Genomic DNA, 15,573 nt, shown 5'->3' on the forward strand with positions numbered 1-15,573 from the left:
GATAGTTGGATAGGTCTGGATAGTTGGATAGGTCTGGATAGTTGGATAGGGCTGGATAGTTGGATAGGTCTGGATAGTTGGATAGGGCTGGATAGTTGGATAGGTCTGGATAGTTGGATAGGGCTGGATAGTTGGATAGGTCTGGATAGTTGGACAGGGCTGGATAGTTGGATAGGGCTGGATAGTTGGACAGGGCTGGATAGTTGGACAGGGCTGGATAGTTGGACAGGGCTGGATAGTTGGACAGGGCTGGATAGGTCTGGATAGCTGGATTGGTCTGGATAGCTGGATAGGGCTGGATAGTTGGATAGGGCTGGATAGTTGGATAGGGCTGGATAGTTGGACAGGGCTGGATAGTTGGATAGGTCTGGATAGTTGGATAGGGCTGGATAGGTCTGGATAGCTGGATAGGGCTGGATAGTTGGATAGGTCTGGATAGGTCTGGATAGCTGGATAGGGCTGGATAGTTGGATAGGTCTGGATAGGTCTGGATAGTTGGATAGGGCTGGATAGTTGGACAGGGCTGGATAGTTGGATAGGTCTGGATAGTTGGATAGGGCTGGATAGGTCTGGATAGTTGGATAGGGCTGGATAGTTGGATAGGTCTGGAAAGGTCTGGATAGTTGGATAGGGCTGGATAGCTGGATAGGGCTGGATAGTTGGATAGGTCTGGATAGTTGGATAGGGCTGGATAGGGCTGGATAGTTGGATAGGGCTGGATAGCTGGATAGGGCTGGATAGTTGGATAGGGCTGGATAGGTCTGGATAGTTGGATAGGGCTGGATAGTTGGATAGGTCTGGATAGTTGGATAGGGCTGGATAGGGCTGGATAGTTGGATAGGTCTGGATAGTTGGATAGGGCTGGATAGGTCTGGATAGTTGGATAGGGCTGGATAGCTGGATAGGGCTGGATAGTTGGATAGGTCTGGATAGGTCTGGATAGTTGGGTAGGGCTGGATAGGGCTGGATAGTTGGATAGGTCTGGATAGCTGGATAGGGCTGGATAGTTGGATAGTTCTGGATAGTTGGATAGGTCTGGATAGTTGGATAGGTCTGGATAGTTGGATAGGGCTGGATAGGTCTGGATAGTTGGACAGGGCTGAATAGTTGGATAGGTCTGGATAGTTGGATAGGTCTGGATAGCTGGATAGGTCTGGATAGGTCTGGATAGTTGGATAGGTCTGGATAGTTGGATAGGGCTGGATAGGTCTGGATAGTTGGATGGGGCTGGATAGTTGGATAGGGCTGGATAGGTGGATAGGGCTGGATAGTTGAATAGGTCTGGATAGTTGGATAGGTCTGGATAGCTGGATAGGGCTAGATAGTTGGATAGGTCTGGATAGTTGGATAGGTCTGGATAGGTCTGGATAGTTGGATAGGTCTGGATAGTTGGATAGGTCTGGATAGTTGGATAGGGCTGGATAGTTGGATAGGGCTGGATAGTTGAATAGGGCTGGATAGTTGGATAGGTCTGGATAGTTGGACAGGGCTGGATAGTTGGACAGGTCTGGATAGTTGGATAGTTCTGGATAGTTGGATAGGGCTGGATAGCTGGATAGGGCTGGATAGGTCTGGATAGTTGGATAGGTCTGGATAGTTGGATAGGTCTGGATAGTTGGATAGGTCTGGATAGTTGGATAGGTCTGGATAGTTGGATAGGTCTGGATAGGTCTGGATAGTTGGATAGGGCTGGATAGGTCTGGATAGTTGGATAGGTCTGGATAGTTGGATAGGGCTGGATAGTTGGATAGGTCTGGATATTTGGATAGGGCTGGATAGGTCTGGATAGTTGGATAGGTCTGGATAGTTGGATAGGTCTGGATAGTTGGACAGGGCTGGATAGTTGGATAGGGCTGGATAGTTGGATAGTTGGATAGGTCTGGATAGTTGGATAGGGCTGGATAGTTGGACAGGGCTGGATAGTTGGACAGGGCTGGATAGTTGGACAGGGCTGGATAGTTGGATAGGGCTGGATAGTTGGACAGGGCTGGATAGTGCTGGATAGTTGGACAGGGCTGGATAGGTCTGGATAGGGGTGGATAGTTGGATAGGTCTGGATAGGTCTGGATAGCTGGACAGGGCTGGATAGTGCTGGATAGTTGGACAGGGCTGGATAGGTCTGGATAGTTGGATAGGTCTGGATAGTTGGATAGGGCTGGATAGTTGGATAGTTGGATAGGGCTGGATAGTTGGATAGGGCTGGATAGTTGGATAGGGCTGGATAGTTGGATAGGGCTGGATAGTTGGATAGGGCTGGATAGTTGGACAGGGCTGGATAGTTGGACAGGTCTGGATAGTTGGATAGGTCTGGATAGGTCTGGATAGTTGGATAGGTCTGGATAGGTCTGGATAGTTGGATAGGTCTGGATAGGTCTGGATAGTTGGATAGGGCTGGATAGTTGGATAGGGCTGGATAGTTGGATAGGGCTGGATAGTTGGATAGGGCTGGATAGTTGGATAGGTCTGGATAGTTGGATAGGTCTGGATAGTTGGATAGGTCTGGATAGTTGGATAGGGCTGGATAGTTGGATAGGTCTGGATAGTTGGATAGGTCTGGATAGTTGGATAGGTCTGGATAGTTGGATAGGGCTGGATAGTTGGATAGGGCTGGATAGGTCTGGATAGGTCTGGATAGGTCTGGATAGTTGGATAGGGCTGGATAGTTGGATAGGGCTGGATAGTTGGATAGGGCTGGATAGGGCTGGATAGTTGGATAGGGCTGGATAGTTGGATAGGGCTGGATAGTTGGATAGGGCTGGATAGTTGGATAGGGCTGGATAGTTGGATAGGGCTGGATAGTTGGATAGGGCTGGATAGTTGGATAGGGCTGGATAGGTCTGGATAGTTGGATAGGTCTGGATAGTTGGATAGGTCTGGATAGTTGGATAGGGCTGGATAGTTGGATAGGGCTGGATAGTTGGATAGGGCTGGATAGGTCTGGATAGTTGGATAGGGCTGGATAGTTGGATAGGTCTGGATAGGTCTGGATAGGGCTGGATAGTTGGATAGGGCTGGATAGGTCTGGATAGTTGGACAGGGCTGGATAGTTGGATAGTGCTGGATAGGTCTGGATAGTTGGATAGGGCTGGATAGTTGGATAGGGCTGGATAGGTCTGGATAGTTGGATAGGTCTGGATAGTTGGACAGGGCTGGATAGTTGGATAGTGCTGGATAGTTGGATAGGTCTGGATAGTTGGATAGGGCTGGATAGTTGGATAGGTCTGGATAGTTGGATAGGGCTGGATAGGGCTGGATAGTTGGATAGGTCTGGATAGGGCTGTATAGTTGGACAGGGCTGTATAGTTGGACAGGGCTGGATAGTTGGACAGGTCTGGATAGGTGGATAGTTGGACAGGGCTGGATAGGTCTGGACAGGGCTGGATAGTTGGACAGGGCTGGATAGTTGGACAGGGCTGGATAGGTCTGGATAGGGCTGGATAGTTGGACAGGGCTGGATAGTTGGATAGGTCTGGATAGGGCTGGATAGTTGGACAGGGCTGGATAGGGCTGGATAGTTGGACAGGGCTGGATAGTTGGATAGGTCTGGATAGGGCTGGATAGGGCTGGATAGTTGGACAGGGCTGGATAGTTGGACAGGGCTGGATAGTTGGACAGGGCTGGATAGTTGGACAGGTCTGGATAGCTGGATAGGTCTGGATAGTTGGATAGGGCTGGATAGGTCTCTAGTTGGATAGGGCTGGATAGTTGGATAGGGCTGGATAGGGTTGGATAGTTGGATAGGTCTGGATAGTTGGATAGGTCTGGATAGTTGGACAGGGCTGGATAGTTGGACAGGGCTGGATAGTTGGACAGGGCTGGATAGTTGGATAGGTCTGGATAGTTGGATAGGGCTGGATAGTGCTGGATAGTTGGACAGGGCTGGATAGGTCTGGATAGGGGTGGATAGTTGGATAGGTCTGGATAGCTGGACAGGGCTGGATAGTGCTGGATAGTTGGACAGGGCTGGATAGGTCTGGATAGTTGGATAGGTCTGGATTGTTGGATAGGGCTGGATAGTTGGATAGTTGGATAGGGCTGGATAGTTGGATAGGGCTGGATAGTTGGATAGGGCTGGATAGTTGGATAGGGCTGGATAGTTGAATAGGGCTGGATAGTTGGATAGGTCTGGATAGCTGGATAGGTCTGGATAGCTGGATAGGGCTGGATAGTTGGATAGGTCTGGATAGTTCTGGATAGTTGGATAGGGCTGGATAGTTGGATAGGGCTGGATAGTTGGATAGGTCTGGATAGTTGGATAGGGCTGGATAGTTGGACAGGTCTGGATAGTTGGATAGGTCTGGATAGTTGGATAGGTCTGGATAGGTCTGGATAGTTGGATAGGTCTGGATAGTTGGATAGGTCTGGATAGGTCTGGATAGTTGGATAGGTCTGGATAGGTCTGGATAGTTGGATAGGTCTGGATAGGTCTGGATAGTTGGATAGGGCTGGATAGGTCTGGATAGTTGGATAGGTCTGGATAGTTGGATAGGTCTGGATAGTTGGATAGGGCTGGATATTTGGATAGGGCTGGATAGTTCTGGATAGTTGGATAGGTCTGGATAGTTGGATAGGTCTGGATAGTGTGATAGGTCTGGATAGTGTGATAGGTCTGGATAGTGTGATAGGTCTGGATAGTTGGATAGGGCTGGATAGTTGGATAGGGCTGGATAGGTCTGGATAGTTGGATAGGTCTGGATAGTTGGATAGGTCTGGATAGTTGGATAGGGCTGGATAGGGCTGGATAGTTGGATAGGTCTGGATAGTTGGATAGGTCTGGATTGTTGGATAGGGTTGGATAGGGCTGGATAGTTGGATAGGGCTGGATAGGTCTGGATAGTTGGATAGGTCTGGATAGTTGGATAGGTCTGGATAGTTGGATAGGTCTGGATAGTTGGATAGGTCTGGATAGTTGGATAGGTCTGGATAGTTGGATAGGGCTGGATAGTTGGATAGGGCTGGATAGGGCTGGATAGGTCTGGATAGTTGGATAGGTCTGGATAGTTGGATAGGGCTGGATAGTTGGATAGGTCTGGATAGTTGGATAGGGCTGGATAGTTGGATAGGTCTGGATAGTTGGATAGGGCTGGATAGGGCTGGATAGTTGGATAGGTCTGGATAGGTCTGGATAGTTGGATAGGTCTGGATAGTTGGATAGGGCTGGATAGGTCTGGATAGTTGGATAGGTCTGGATAGGTCTGGATAGTTGGATAGGTCTGGATAGGGCTGGATAGTTGGATAGGGCTGGATAGGTCTGGATAGTTGGACAGGGCTGGATAGTTGGATAGTGCTGGATAGGTCTGGATAGTTGGATAGGTCTGGATAGTTGGATAGGGCTGGATAGAGTTGGATAGGTCTGGATAGTTGGATAGGTCTGGATAGGTCTGGATAGTTGGATAGGTCTGGATAGTTGGATAGGGCTGGATAGGTCTGGATAGTTGGATAGGTCTGGATAGTTGGACAGGGCTGGATAGTTGGATAGTGCTGGATAGTTGGATAGGTCTGGATAGTTGGATAGGGCTGGATAGTTGGATAGGTCTGGATAGGGCTGGATAGTTGGACAGGGCTGGATAGTTGGACAGTTCTGGATAGGTGGATAGTTGGACAGGGCTGGATAGGTCTGGATAGGGCTGGATAGTTGGACAGGGCTGGATAGTTGGACAGGGCTGGATAGTTGGACAGGGCTGGATAGTTGGACAGGGCTGGATAGTTGGATAGGTCTGGATAGTTGGACAGGGCTGGATAGGGCTGGATAATTGGACAGGGCTGGATAGTTGGACAGGGCTGGATAGTTGGATAGGTCTGGATAGGGCTGGATAGGGCTGGATAGTTGGACAGGGCTGGATAGGGCTGGATAGTTGGACAGGGCTGGATAGTTGGACAGGGCTGGATAGTTGGACAGGTCTGGATAGCTGGATAGGTCTGGATAGTTGGATAGGGCTGGATAGGTCTCTAGTTGGATAGGGCTGGATAGTTGGATAGGGCTGGATAGTTGGATAGGGCTGGATAGGGCTGGATAGTTGGATAGGGCTGGATAGTTGGGTAGGGCTGGATAGTTGGGTAGGGCTGGATAGTTGGATAGGGCTGGATAGTTGGATAGGGCTGGATAGGGCTGGATAGTTGGGTAGGGCTGGATAGGTCTCTAGTTGGATATGGCTGGATAGTTGGATAGGGCTGGATAGTTGGGTAGGGCTGGATATTTGGGTAGGGCTGGATAGTTGGATAGGGCTGGATAGGGCTGGATAGTGATGGATAGGGCTGGATAGTGCTGGATAGGGCTGGATAGTGCTGGATAGTTGGATAGTGCTGGATAGTTGGATAGGGCTGGATAGTTGGGTAGGGCTGGATAGGTCTGGATAGTTGGATAGGGCTGGATAGGTCTGGATAGTTGGATAGGGCTGGATAGGTCTGGATAGTTGGATAGGGCTGGATAGTGCTGGATAGTTGGATAGGGCTGGATAGTGTTGGATAGGGCTGGATAGTTGGGTAGGGCTGGATAGGTCTGGATAGTTGGATAGGGCTGGATAGTTGGGTAGGGTTGGATAGGTCTGGATAGTTGGATTGGGCTGGATAGTTGGATAGGGCTGGATAGTGCTGGATAGTTGGATAGGGGTGGATAGTTGGATAGGGCTGGATAGTTGGATAGGGCTGGATAGTTGGATAGGGCTGGATAGTTGGGTAGGGCTGGATAGGTCTCTAGTTGGATAGGGCTTGATAGTTGGATAGGGCTGGATAGTGCTGGATAGTTGGACATGGCTGGATAGTTGGATAGGGCTGGTTTGGTCTGGATAGTTGGATAGGGCTGGATAGTTGGGTAGGGCTGGATAGGTCTCTAGTTGGATAGGGCTGGATAGTTGGATAGGGCTGGATAGTGCTGGATAGTTGGACAGGGCTGGATAGTTGGACAGGTCTGGATAGTTGGACAGGGCTGGATAGTTGGATAGGGCTGGATAGGGCTGGATAGTTGGATAGGGCTGGATAGTTGGGTAGGGTTGGATAGGTCTGGATAGTTGGATAGGGCTGGATAGTGCTGGATAGTTGGATAGGGCTGGATAGTTGGGTAGGGCTGGATAGTTGGGTAGGGTTGGATAGGGCTGGATAGTTGGATAGGGCTGGATAGTTGGATAGGGCTGGATAGTTGGATAGGGCTGGATAGTTGGATAGGGCTGGATAGTGCTGGATAGGGCTGGATAGTGCTGGATAGTTGGATAGTGCTGGATAGTGCTTGATAGTTGGATAGGGCTGGATAGTTGGGTAGGGCTGGATAGGTCTGGATAGTTGGATAGGGCTGGATAGGTCTGGATAGTTGGATAGGGCTGGATAGTGCTGGATAGTTGGATAGGGCTGGATAGTTGGGTAGGGCTGGATAGGTCTGGATAGTTGGATAGGGCTGGATAGTGCTGGATAGTTGGATAGGGCTGGATAGTAGGATAGTGCTGGATAGTTGGACATGGCTGGATAGTTGGATAGGGCTGGATAGGTCTGGATAGTTGGATAGGGCTGGATAGTTGGGTAGGGCTGGATAGTTGGATAGGGCTGGATAGTGCTGTATAGTTGGACAGGGCTGGATAGTTGGACAGGTCTGGATAGTTGGATAGGGCTGGATAGTTGGATAGGGTTGGATAGGGCTGGATAGTTGGATAGGGCTGGATAGTTGGGTAGGGTTGGATAGGTCTGGATAGTTGGATAGGGCTGGATAGTTGGATAGGGCTGGATAGTGCTGGATAGTTGGATAGGGCTGGATAGTTGGGTAGGGCTGGATAGGGCTGGATAGTTGGATAGGGCTGGATAGTGCTGGATAGGGCTGTATAGTTGGATAGGGCTGGATAGTTGGATAGGGCTGGATAGTTGGGTAGGGCTGGATAGGGCTGGATAGTTGGATAGTGCTGGATAGTTGGATAGGGCTGGATAGTTGGGTAGGGCTGGATAGGGCTGGATAGTTGGATAGGGCTGGATAGTTGGATAGGGCTAGATAGTGCTGGATAGTTGGATAGGGCTGGATAGTTGGGTAGGGCTGGATAGTTGGATAGGGCTGGATAGTTGGATAAGGCTGGATAGGTCTGGATAGTTGGATAGGGCTGGATAGGTCTGGATAGTTGGATAGGGCTGGATAGTGCTGGATAGTTGGATAGGGCTGGATAGTTGGATAGGGCTGGATAGTTGGGTAGGGCTGGATAGGTCTGGATAGTTGGATAGGGCTGGATAGTGCTGGATAGTTGGATAGGGCTGGATAGTTGGATAGGGCTGGATAGGGCTGGATAGTTGGGTAGGGCTGGATAGGGCTGGATAGTTGGATAGGGCTGGATAGGGCTGGGTAGGGCTGGATAGGTCTGGATAGTTGGATAGGGCTGGATAGGGCTGGATAGTTGGATAGGGCTGGATAGGGCTGGATAGTTGGGTAGGGCTGGATAGGTCTGGATAGTTGGATAGGGCTGGATAGTTGGGTAGGGCTGGATAGTTGGGTAGGGCTGGATAGTTGGGTAGGGCTGGATGGTGCTGTATAGTTGGATAGGGCTGGATAGTGCTGGATAGTTGGATAGGGCTGGATAGTTGGATAGGGCAGGATAGTTGGATAGGGCAGGATAGTTGGATAGGGCTGGATAGTTGGATAGGGCTGGATAGTGCTGGATAGGGCTGGATAGTGCTGGATAGGGCTGGATAGTGCTGGATAGTTGGATAGGGCTGGATAGTTGGATAGGGCTGGATAGTTGGGTAGGGCTGGATAGTTGGGTAGGGCTGGATAGGTCTGGATAGTTGGATAGGGCTGGATAGTGCTGGATAGTTGGATAGGGCTGGATAGGGCTGGATAGCTGGATAGGTCTGGATAGTTGGGTAGGGCTGGATAGGTCTCTAGTTGGATATGGCTAGATAGTTGGATAGGGCTGGATAGTTGGGTAGGGCTGGATAGGTCTGGATAGTTGGACATGGCTGGATAGTTGGATAGGGCTGGATAGGTCTGGATAGTTGGACATGGCTGGATAGTTGGATAGGGCTGGATAGGTCTGGATAGTTGGACATGGCTGGATAGTTGGATAGGGCTGGATAGGTCTGGATAGTTGGATAGGGCTGGGTAGTTGGGTAGGGCTGGATAGGTCTGGATAGTTGGATAGGGCTGGATAGATGGATAGGGCTGGATAGTTGGATAGGGCTGGATAGTTGGGTAGGGCTGGATAGGTCTGGATAGTTGGATAGGGCTGGATAGGTCTGGATAGTTGGATAGGGCTGGATAGTTGGATAGGTCTGGATAGGTCTGGATAGTTGGATAGGGCTGGATAGGTCTGGATAGTTGGATAGGGCTGGATAGGTCTGGATAGTTGGATAGGGCTGGATAGTTGGATAGGGCTGGATAGGGCTGGATAGCTGGATAGGTCTGGATAGTTGGGTAGGGCTGGATAGGTCTCTAGTTGGATATGGCTAGATAGTTGGATAGGGCTGGATAGTTGGGTAGGGCTGGATAGGTCTGGATAGTTGGACATGGCTGGATAGTTGGATAGGGCTGGATAGTTGGACATGGCTGGATAGTTGGATAGGGCTGGATAGGTCTGGATAGTTGGACATGGCTGGATAGTTGGATAGGGCTGGATAGGTCTGGATAGTTGGATAGGGCTGGGTAGTTGGGTAGGGCTGGATAGGTCTGGATAGTTGGATAGGGCTGGATAGATGGATAGGGCTGGATAGTTGGATAGGGCTGGATAGTTGGGTAGGGCTGGATAGGTCTGGATAGTTGGATAGGGCTGGATAGGTCTGGATAGTTGGATAGGGCTGGATAGTTGGATAGGTCTGGATAGGTCTGGATAGTTGGATAGGGCTGGATAGGTCTGGATAGTTGGATAGGGCTGGATAGGTCTGGATAGTTGGATAGGGCTGGATAGGTCTGGATAGTTGGATAGGGCTGGATAGTTGGATAGGGCTGGATAGTTGGATAGGGCTGGATAGTTGGATAGGGCTGGATAGTTGGGTAGGGCTGGATAGTTCTGGATAGTTGGATAGGGCTGGATAGTTGGATAGGGCTGGATAGGTCTGGATAGTTGGACATGGCTGGATAGTTGGATAGGGCTGGATAGGTCTGGATAGTTGGATAGGGCTGGGTAGTTGGGTAGGGCTGGATAGGTCTGGATAGTTGGATAGGGCTGGATAGATGGATAGGGCTGGATAGTTGGATAGGGCTGGATAGTTGGGTAGGGCTGGATAGGTCTGGATAGTTGGATAGGGCTGGATAGGTCTGGATAGTTGGATAGGGCTGGATAGTTGGATAGGGCTGGATAGTTGGATAGGTCTGGATAGGTCTGGATAGTTGGATAGGGCTGGATAGGTCTGGATAGTTGGATAGGGCTGGATAGTTCTGGATAGTTGGGTAGGGCTGGATAGGTCTGGATAGTTGGATAGGGCTGGATAGTTGGATAGGGCTGGATAGTTGGATAGGGCTGGATAGTTGGATAGGGCTGGATAGTTGGGTAGGGCTGGATAGTTCTGGATAGTTGGATAGGGCTGGATAGTTGGATAGGGCTTGATAGGTCTGGATAGGGCTGGATATTTGGGTAGGGCTGGATAGTTGGATAGGGCTGGATAGTTGGATAGGGCTGGATAGTTGGATAGGTCTGGATAGTTGGATAGGGCTGGATAGTTGGATAGGGCTGGATAGTTGGATAGGGCTGGATAGTTGGATAGGGCTGGATAGTTGGGTAGGGCTGGATAGGTCTGGATAGTTGGATAGGGCTGGATAGTTGGATAGGGCTGGAAAGTTGGATAGGGCTGGATAGGGCTGGATAGTTGGATAGGGCTGGATAGTTGGGTAGGGCTGGATAGGGCTGGATAGTTGGATAGGGCTGGATAGTTGGATAGGGCTTGATAGGTCTGGATAGGGCTGGATATTTGGGTAGGGCTGGATAGTTGGATAGGGCTGGATAGTTGGATAGGGCTGGATAGTTGGATAGGTCTGGATAGTTGGATAGGGCTGGATAGTTGGATAGGGCTGGATAGTTGGATAGGGCTGGATAGTTGGATAGGGCTGGATAGTTGGGTAGGGCTGGATAGGTCTGGATAGTTGGATAGGGCTGGATAGTTGGATAGGGCTGGAAAGTTGGATAGGGCTGGATAGGGCTGGATAGTTGGATAGGGCTGGATAGTTGGGTAGGGCTGGATAGTTGGATAGGGCTGGAAAGTTGTGGTTTGACTGTTGTGGTTGGGTTGTGGATTGACAGCTTTGGTTGAGTTGTGGTTGTTTTATGGTTGTGTTGTCGTTGACAGGTCCTCTGCCGAAGACGTTTGGTGATTTCTGGCGCATGGTGTGGGAGCAGATGGTGCTGATAGTTGTCATGACTACCAGGTAACCCTTGAGTTCTCATGCACACCAACACTGGCAGACTGGGTTCAACCTAACCGTGTGTGACTGACTGGGTTCAACCTCACCAACACTGGCAGACTGGGTTCAACCTCACCAACACTGGCAGACTGGGTTCAACCTCACCAACACTGGCAGACTGGGTTCAACCTCACCAACACTGGCAGACTGGGTTCAACCTCACCAACACTGGCAGACTGGGTTCAACCTCACCGACACTGGCAGACTGGGTTCAACCTCACCGACACTGGCAGACTGGGTTCAACCTCACCGACACTGGCAGACTGGGTTCAACCTCACCGACACTGGCAGACTGGGTTCAACCTCACCAACACTGGCAGAGTGGGTTCACCCTCACCAACACTGGCAGACTGGGTTCAACCTCACCAACACTGGCAGACTGGGTTCAACCTCACCAACACTGGCAGACTGGGTTCAACCTCACCAACACTGGCAGACTGGGTTCAACCTCACCAACACTGGCAGACTGGGTTCAACCTCACCAACACTGGCAGACTGGGTTCAACCTCACCAACACTGGCAGACTGGGTTCAACCTCACCAACACTGGCAGACTGGGTTCAACCTCACCAACACTGACAGACTGGGTTCAACCTCACCAACACTGACAGACTGGGTTCAACCTCACCAACACTGGCAGACTGGGTTCAACCTCACCAACACTGGCAGACTGGGTTCAACCTCACCAACACTGGCAGACTGGGTTCAACCTCACCAACACTGGCAGACTGGGTTCAACCTCACCAACACTGGCAGACTGGGTTCAACCTCACCAACACTGGCAGACTGGGTTCAACCTCACCAACACTGGCAGACTGGGTTCAACCTCACCAACACTGGCAGACTGGGTTCAACCTCACCAACACTGGCAGACTGGGTTCAACCTCACCAACACTGGCAGACTGGGTTCAACCTCACCAACACTGGCAGACTGGGTTCAACCTCACCAACACTGGCAGACTGGGTTCAACCTCACCAACACTGGCAGACTGGGTTCAACCTCACCAACACTGGCAGACTGGGTTCAACCTCACCAACACTGACTGACTGGGTTCAACCTCACCAACACTGGCAGACTGGGTTCAACCTCACCAACACTGGCAGACTGGGTTCAACCTCACCAACACTGGCTGACTGGGTTCAACCTCACCAACACTGACTGACTGGGTTCAACCTCACCAACACTGACTGACTGGGTTCAACCTCACCGTGTGTGTGTGTGTGACTGACTGGGTTCAATCTAACTGTGTGTGTGTGTGTGTGTGTGACTGACTGACTGACTGGGTTCAACCTAACCGTGTGTGTAACTCACTGGGTTCAATCTAACTGTGTCTGTGTATGACTGACTGGGTTCAACCTGTGTGTGTTTCAGGGTGGTAGAGCGTGGGAGAGTAAAGTGTGGTCAGTACTGGCCGAAAGAGGAGGGGACAACGGAGCAGCACGGACACTTCCTGGTTCGGAACACATCCATCCAGCTCTATCAGGACTTCAGACTGTCTCACCTGGAACTATACAACAGCCAGGTACACACACACACACACACACACACACACACACCCAGCTATATCAGGACTTCAGACTGTCTCACCTGGAACTATACAACAGCCACCTGTCTCTCTCTTTCTTTCTTTCTTTCTCTCTCTCTCTCTCTCTCTCTCGCTTTCTCTCTCTCTCTCTCGCTTTCTCTCTCGCGCTTTCTCTCTTTCTCTCTCTCTGTCTCTCTTTATCTCTCTTTTCTCTCTTTCTCTCTCTCTTTCTGTCTCTCTCTCTTTCTCTCTGTCTCTGTCTCTCTCTCTCTTTTTCTGTCTATCTCTCTCTGTCTCTCTGTGTCTCTGTCTCTCTCTGTCTCTCTCTCTCTTTCTGTCTCTCTCTGTCTCTCTCTCTCTCATCCCTTCATGTCTCCAGACAGGTGAGAGGAGGGAGGTCTCCCACTACCTGTATGTCAGCTGGCCAGACTTCGGTGTGCCCAAGTGTGCGTTGGCCATGTTGGATTTCCGTGAGCACGTGCAGCAGCGGCAGGAGGCGGCGCTGAGGAGTCTGGGAGCTGAGTGGGTGGGACCCCCAGGTGGGCCACCGCTGGTCGTACACTGCAGCGCAGGCATCGGACGCACAGGTGGGTCTCCTCCTCCTCCTCCTCCTCCTCTCTTCTCCTCCTCTCTCCTCCTCCTCTCTTCTCCTCCTCTCTTCTCCTCTCTTCTCCTCTCTTCTCCTCCTCCTCTCTCCTCCTCCTCTCTCCTCCTCCTCTCTCTCTCCTCCTCCTCCTCCTCTCTCCTCCTCCTCTCTTCTCCTCCTCTCTTCTCCTCCTCTCTTCTCTTCTCCTCCTCCTCTCTCCTCCTCCTCTCTCCTCTCTTCTCCTCTCTTCTCCTCCTCCTCTCTCCTCCTCCTCTCTCCTCCTCCTCTCTTCTCCTCCTCCTCTCTCCTCCTCCTCTCTCCTCCTCCTCTCTCCTCCTCCTCTCTCCTCCTCCTCTCTTCTCCTCCTCTCTTCTCACTCTACTCCTTCTCCTCCTCTCTTCTCCTCCTCTCTTCTCCTCCTCTCTTCTCCTCCTCTCTTCTCCTCCTCTCTTCTCCTCCTCTCTTCTCCTCCTCTCTTCTCCTCCTCTCTTCTCCTCCTCTCTCCTCCTCCTCTCTCCTCCCTCTCTCCTCCTCCTCTCTCCTCCTCCTCTCTTCTCCTCCTCTCTTCTCACTCTACTCCTTCTCCTCCTCTCTTCTCCTCCTCTCTTCTCACTCTACTCCTTCTCCTCCTCTCTTCTCCTCCTCTCTTCTCCTCCTCTCTTCTCCTCCTCTCTTCTCCTCCTCTCTCCTCGTCTCTCCTCTCCTCGTCTCTCCTCCTCCTCTCTCCTCCTCTCTCCTCGTCTCTCCTCGTCTCTCCTCCTCTCTCCTCCTCTCTCCTCCTCTCTCCTCCTCTCTCCTCCTCTCTCCTCCTCTCTCCTCCTCCTCTCTTCTCCTCTCTCCTCCTCCTCTCCTCTCTCCCTCCACTAACCCATCTCTCTCTCTCTCTCTCTCTCTCATTTCTCTCCTCTCTCCCTCCACTAACCCCTCTCTCTCTCTCTCCTCTCTCCCTCCACTAACCCCTCTCTCTCTCTCCTCTCTCCCTCCACTAACCCCTCTCTCTCTCTCTCCTCTCTCCCTCCACTAACCCCTCTCTCTCTCTCCTCTCCCTCCACTAACCCCTCTCTCTCTCTCTCCTCTCTCCCTCCACTAACCCCTCTCTCTCTCTCCTCTCTCCCTCCACTAACCCATCTCTCTCTCTCTCTCTCTCCCTCCACTAACCCCTCTCTCTCTCTCCTCTCTCCCTCCACTAACCCCTCTCTCTCTCTCCTCTCTCCCTCCACTAACCCCTCTCTCTCTCTCTCCTCTCTCCCTCCACTAACCCCTCTCTCTCTCTCTCCTCTCTCCCTCCACTAACCCCTCTCTCATGTCCCTCCTCAGGTACGTTCTGTACCCTGGACATCTGTCTGTCCAGGCTGGAGGACATTGGGACGGTGGATGTGTGTGAGACAGTGAGGAGGATGAGGACCCAGAGGGCCTTCAGTATACAGACCTGGGACCAGTATTACTACTGCTACACGGCCGTCATCGAGTACGCACAGCGGCGCGGCAAACTGACCCCAGTACAGTGGTCCGATTCAGACCTAGAGACAGACAGCGAGTGACGGGGATGGGATGGGTGGAGAATGGGATGAACGCAGGCTGAGGGAGGGACAGGGAGATGGAGGAGGGATGGAAACGGGATGTGTCCCAGGAAGAGGAAGAGGGTGGGATGAACGCAGGCTAAGGGAGGGCGGGAGGGACAGGGAGATGGAGGAGGGATGGAGACAGGATGTGTCCCAGGAAGAGGAAGAGGGTGGAGGATGGGATGAACGCAGGCTGAGGGAGGGAGGGACAGGGAGATGGAGGAGGGATGGAGACAGGATGTGTCCCAGGAAGAGGAAGAGCGTGTGAAAGCTAAACGACTCTTGAGTTACTCCCCCAAATCATGAGGAGGAGAAGATGAGATGTATCAACGATTGATTGACTGGTTGATTGAATGATAGAGCAGTGTCCTGCCATTTAGTATGATCTAAGAGGAGCTGGCCTGTCCTGGCCTGGCCTGTTTCTCCCATAGAGCTAAGAGGAGCTGGCCTGTTTCTCCCATAGAGCTAAGAGGAGCTGGCCTGTTTCTCCCATAGAGCTAAGAGGAGCTGGCCTGTTTCTCCCATAGAGCTAAGAGGAGCT

At 51.4% G+C, this 15,573-nt stretch overlaps 1 pseudogene; it reads left to right on the forward strand.

Annotated features, from left to right (window-relative positions):
* LOC135538283 (tyrosine-protein phosphatase non-receptor type 9-like) overlaps positions 1 to 15,042 on the forward strand; it is a 32,068-nt pseudogene extending 17,026 nt beyond the window's left edge.
* The last annotated feature ends 531 nt before the right edge of the window (positions 15,043 to 15,573 follow it).

The sequence above is a fragment of the Oncorhynchus masou genome, unplaced genomic scaffold (assembly GCF_036934945.1).
Source record: "Oncorhynchus masou masou isolate Uvic2021 unplaced genomic scaffold, UVic_Omas_1.1 unplaced_scaffold_936, whole genome shotgun sequence".
NCBI lineage: Eukaryota > Metazoa > Chordata > Actinopteri > Salmoniformes > Salmonidae > Oncorhynchus > Oncorhynchus masou.